We start from the raw sequence: 6480 nt of genomic DNA on the forward strand, positions 1-6480 counted from the left end.
CCCCCTTTTTGGCTGCTGTCACAGGCTCAGAGGAGGAGGTCTATGAGTAGAGTTGGCTGGCTGCGGTCAGGACTGTTTGGTAAGCTGGCTAGGAGCGGAGCGAGTGGGAGGGCTGTGTGTTTTATACATCTACCTGTAACCATCAGACTGGATCATACCTCAGAGGAGCACAAAGTACCTGCAAGCTGCTCCACCTTCAATGGCCTCACAGGCTAGATAACACCGATCTGATGACAGCTGACTGGTGCTCTGATGGCAGATTTCATTGCATCCCACTTTGTATAGCTTGCTTGGCTGAGATGGAGCTGCAGGCAGGGAAAGCCAACTGTGCACAGACTGACTTGTCTAGAGCTGTGTTTCCAGCCACTTCCATAGACATGTGAACAGCTGAATAGTGACAGCTGGGGATACAGACATACACTGGGACCCTGAACAGTCAACGCATACCATAGGAGTCCATTGGATGGCTACCTTTCATCAATGTGTATTTACACACACACAAAACAGGCAAAGGTGTGGAATACACACACATAGACAAATACACACACATAACAGAACATACTCATAGCTATACAATTAAGAAAACATTAGTATATTAGTAGATAGATAGTAGTATTAGTAGAGATAGATAGATAGATAGATAGATAGATAGATAGATAGATAGATGATAGATAGATAGATAGATAGATAGATAGATAGATAGATAGATGATAGATAGATAGATAGATAGATAGATAGATGATAGATAGATAGATAGATAGATAGATAGATAGATAGATAGATAGATATACATACATACAGAGAATATATACATAACTATGCATATCTCTGCATTTATATCTACTCTGTATATTCTATTATGTACACACATGTATTTACATGATAAATAGAATAGAATACAATTATTCTGGGCTGTTGATCAGACCTGTTGCGTCAGAAAACTCGCAGGTTATTGTGAATGAAATAATCCATTACTGCAGTACATGTAATAGTCCCCGGGGACAGTTCCCTATAGATAGCAGAGCATTATGTCTACAACAGAAATAATTAAAAAAAAAGAAGAGTGCAAATGAGTAATTGTGCTCCGAGGTGCGATTTGCCCCCAGCTTGCTGTAGGCATCCGTTGACCTGGCACTATTTCCCCTGGTTCAGCACTTCTAGACTTGCTGAGATAAGCATGTCCCAGAGGTGGCACACAGACATGTAAAGCAGGGGGATTTGCTACATACATTTGTTGTTGATGTAACCGCTTTCATATATTTCATGGACTGGTGCTAAAAGGCAGCTTGAGAGCACCCAAATATTCCTATATCCTCCGGGCAATAATAATGCTCCCAATTCGGAGGGATGCTGCATTGTCCCTGTGTCCTTGTATGATGATATTTGGGAGCAGAGAGGGGGGTTTAAATCAGGTTATCTGAGCAATGGAATATAGGAGAAAGTCTGTACACACACACTGATACACAATATTACATAGGCAAATGTATTTGCGTAAAATGATTTGTTACAAAATGTCCAGCTACTACTGGTACTGGGTAGAGTCTGGATGGACTTCTCTTCAAAATATAGTTATTATGTTATTTTTGTATCTAGTTTGATGTTATACCTTTTTATCCCATATGTAATGGATTTAACCAGGGATCTTCCTATGCAATAGTCCAATAGTCGTATAGCAGTTATGTGAAAGCGTGATTATGTTTGATAAATGCGAAGTTCGTGCGAAGTTCTCAGCAATGCACCTTCATACTTTGTGGTATATAGACTTCTTCAGTAACAAAGGGAGTGATTTACTAAGGGGGTAATTGTCTCCCTAGAATGGGCAATGCGGGTACACTTCAAACACCCAATTAGGCTCAGAAAATTTAGAAATATAACGTTTCTCTGAAACAAATGGGGTATTAGCAGTGAATACAGACTAGACTGACAAATCAATCCCTTCTCTCTGAATATCGTCTGTGTATTCGCATAGCAGCTGGTCAGATGTGATCTGATAGCTGGTTAGGAGCAAATGGACTCCAATGCACTTTAATCTTACACTTAATTGCAAAATGTTCCCAAACGATTGAAAAGCCATGTCTTCCATCTGTGTTTCCAACATCACTCCAAAGCCCCGATGACATCTATATTTCATAATATTATACTATTGACAATTGACTTGTGTGTCAGGAAAAATAATTGTATTGGTTGTTTTTGTAATAATAGTTGTATTCAATCATTTTTCTTTGCATAGATATGTGGTTTTTAGAACCTTGTTCCGAATTCTATGGAAGAAACCTAAAGGGTTTGGAAAGCTTGGATCTTTAATAAGTTAGTAATTAAAGGGTTTTAGTTATACTCCTAACACATCATTAAACTTTTTCTTTGAATTCTGATCACTATCATAACAAAAGTGGGGAGACTCTTATGAAAGCAGTGACTCTGGCCCCTTGCTTGTCCAGGATTGAAGTGGCTGATGGTATGCAGGCATCTGACAGCCTACTTTATTAACGCTCCATTCTCCCCCAGAGCATGAGGGCTCCGCACTGCTGCCAGTGTGCCATAGGTAAGTGTCAGCCTTTAGTACATACTTCTGTCAGAGATGTATAGGGAAATGAGGAAAACAAAGCCCTTCAGTTTATCCGAAATGACAAACATTATGAATGTAATAAAACATTGAGGAGCAGTGATTAATGGAGTATGTCAGGGATCAGCAGCTCTGCTAAGACGTGTTAGTATATCATTCATAAACTAATCAGATCAAAAGATCCCGAGACATTCCAGTCACTGTAATCATACATGATAACTAGATTTCAAAATCAAAGGGAGTGCTTTTTAATGTTTACATTGTTTCCAAAGATTGAACAAATTAATCGATGTCTCTTGATGCGCAATAAATACATTTATAGTGTAAAATTATGAGATTTTAATTGGGTGAAATTCACCAACAACGAATATGCATTCAAATCCTATGTTGTATTAATATTGATCGGATCTATGTGATATCTGCAATTGGCTGCACGATATATGGGTCTGGTATATTGATCTAGGCTGGAATCGTTGTGTAAACGTGTTTCTTGTTTAGGTATAGTATTGTTAATAATAGTATTATGATTATTGATATAATATTCTTATTTTTATTCTTAGTTTAATAATTCGTTTCTCTTCCGCTGCAGTAGGAATGCAATTCCCTACTCACAAAATTGTAGAACCAAAACTGTCCAATCTCCAGACATTATCCCACAACGGTCAATCCTTCTTATATTCACAACTGCTTGTCCTTTTCCCACACTTGTGTGTTTTTTAGGTCTGATATAAACTCTTGTATACATAAATACACTGCCCAGTTACAACAAACATTTATATGGTGCTGCTATTAAGCTGCAAATGATTCTAGTGCTGTTACTGATCAGCCAAATATTTGTGTCCATGCTCCAGCCTCCTCCACTGACATTAGGTTTTTAGAAGCAGAACTTACTTTATTTTAAGCAGTAGATGGTTGTAGCAATCTTATCATTCTTTTTTTTTTAAATTAAGAATAAGTTTTTATTCATCACATTCCAAATACAATTCTGTTATATAATTATATGCATAAAAATAACAGTAGCATCTACATCTGACCGCTATTCCCCTGTCTATAATTGCTAATCAACCATAGTTAGATGCATGACACACTGATCCGTTCTCGTAAATACTTATACAACTATTATATCAAAAAACACCAAAAAAGTTATATTATCTAAAATCCCGTCCCATTCACAAAACACTCTAACTCCCTCCCCTCCCCTCCCCCCCCCACCTCCCCATCTCATATTCCTCCCTTCAATACATTCACAAGGACAATCCAACACTCACACCCAAAAATAATTTAAAAAAAAAATCTTATTATTTTTTTCCACTGTATGCCACTGTGTCTTTTCCTCACACATTGACAGTCTTTCTAAGTTTGTGTGTCTGAAATGGTAGAATATATCAGGAAACTTGTTAGAGTATTGAGTTTCGTCTAGTTGGTTCTGCAAGGTGACTGTCCCTCTTGTCCATCATATAGAGTGGTGGGTATGCCCCACGAATGTCTCTCACTGTTTAGAGGCTGATAGAAAAAAATTGTTTTTATGTTATATTATTTTGAAGAAGAATTAACAGCTGTTTGACTTGTTGAAGAAGAATTGATAATGGATTCAATATACAGCTGGGATCTCATCTAATTCACAGAACTGTCTCTGTATAAAAGAGGTATGACTCCAGAGAGAGATACATACTCCCGCCCCTGTACAAAGCCTTAGTAAGACCTCATCTGGAATATGCAGTTCAGTTTTGGGTACCAGTTCACAAAAAGGAAGTTGTGGAACTGGAGAAAGTCCAGGAAGGACAATTAAACTGATAAGAGCTCAGCTATGAGGAAATATTAACTGACCTGAATGTGTTCTCTCTGGAGAAGAAGTGATTAGGGGACATATGATCACCATGTATAAATACATAAATGGTCCATATAGTGAGCTTGGTGCCAAATTATTCACTTTAAGGTCACTGCACAGAACAAGGGGGGCACTCTGTGCCTGGAGGAAAAGAGGTTTAACCTTTGTATATGGAAAACTTCTTCATAGTTAGAGCTGTGAAGATGTGGAATAGACTTCCCCAGTAGTTAGTTCTAGCTAACTCAGTTAACTGTTTTTAAAAGTCTGGAAGTATTCCTAAATGTACAGAATATATTACTGGATATTGAGTTCATGCAGGTTTATTAAGCACCAGAGATTGTTGATCCAGGGAATATCCGATTGCTTTATGGAATCAGGAAGGATTTTTTCCCCTGTTGATGCAAACTAAACAATGCTTTATAGGGTTTTTTGTCCTCCCCTGGATCAAATGTGGATAACTGTGAGCATAGTTCTGTATTTTGGAAGTTTTTCTTTTTCTTTTGTCTTCTCTCTATAGGTTGAACTCGCTGAACTTGTGTCTTTTATTAAACCTATGTAATTATGTAACATGTTTTGTTACTTTTGTTTTGTGTGCACAAAATAAGAGAAACATAATTTAAAAAAATAGGTTCTATTTTGAAGTAATTAACTCACAATCCCAAATACAACTACAAAGAAAGGATATATTAGGTTCCTCATAAACTAGCAAAATTAATTTACTGCAGGTGAGAATTTTCACTTAGCAAAGCAAATGTTATCTAAGCATAGTGAATAAGGCGGAGCTGTGTTCAGTCATCCAATCATATTCAAGCACTTTTTTTTTCCCTGCACATGATTGGATATGAAAAGTGAACAGGACTTCACCTTATTCGCTAAGCTTTACTCCCAACCCCATTGCATCAGCTATGCAAAAGGTTTGTCAATTAGCACTTGTTTGAAAAGGAACATGTGTCAACTAACATAGTTCCTAAGATGCCAAATAGTAAAAAAAAAGCAACATGCTTTAGCGAATAGAAAAAAGGCAAAACCGATACTGTGTCAGGGCGAAACAAAAATCAGAGGGAAGAGGAGCAGTGGTCATTAGTGAAAATGTACCCATAGGATTAGACACCTGACTGGGTAGTTCTAAAGCCTGTCCATACCAGTACGTTACTAACATGGAGTAAAACATGTTTTTACAGTGTGTTTTACCAGCCATGAAACACAGTGTGGTGCCTTGCAGTGCTTTCCATTTAAAATAGCACCCCAATGCCCAGAAAAAAAGAAAACTAATGCAGCCACCATATCTGAGGATTGTTAAGCTGCAATATAGTACATTTTTTTATTTGGGTTTAGATACACTTTAAAAGAAAACATCTTTTTTTTGTTTTGGATAGAATGTGTAAGGCACGGATGCTCTGTTTTTATTGAAGTCTGTGTCACTTCTGGTTAGAATCACCCCTTCATTTGTCCTGGTCACTGAGACAGAAAGTAAAGGGAAATTCTAATTTTAGAAGTTATGTGAAATAATCCAATGGAGACAAATGTTCTGCTGACAGTAGTCTTAGATGGAAATTCCCCTCACTTTGGGGATATTTCCTTTCACTTCCTTGTGTCTCCAGGACAGAAAGTGAAGGCAAATCTCCTCTCAGTAAACAGACACCAAAAAAACCTTGATATAACCCTTTACTACTTTATCTAAAACATTGTGTTTCTGGTGTCTTTGTAGTTATTATTAATCTATTATTGTGAACAAAAGATGTAACACCTTAGAATGTCAATGTGAATAATTGCACAGCATATTACTAATTTAGAACTGATCTAGTCTTCAGTGCCATTGTGAGATGAGAAAGTAGGCGTCTCATTGAGAATGTTGGCTGTAAGGCGTCGGGCCATCCTTAAATGAGTTAAATACCTCCCAGATCCATCACAATTATTTTTCTGACTGCCAACTAGCACTAAGTACATACTAAAAAGCTTCCGATTTTCAAGATGTTGATAAATCTCTTGCACTAATAATAATAAGCCCTTGTTATATATCTCTATATCAGCGGTTCTCAACCTGTGGGTCGCGTCCCCGTCGGGGGTCGAATGCCGATTGGCCAGGGGT

This window comes from Nanorana parkeri, unplaced genomic scaffold, assembly GCF_000935625.1.
Source record: "Nanorana parkeri isolate BGI_ZX_2015 unplaced genomic scaffold, ASM93562v1 scaffold169, whole genome shotgun sequence".
In the NCBI taxonomy this organism is placed as follows: Eukaryota; Metazoa; Chordata; class Amphibia; order Anura; family Dicroglossidae; genus Nanorana; species Nanorana parkeri.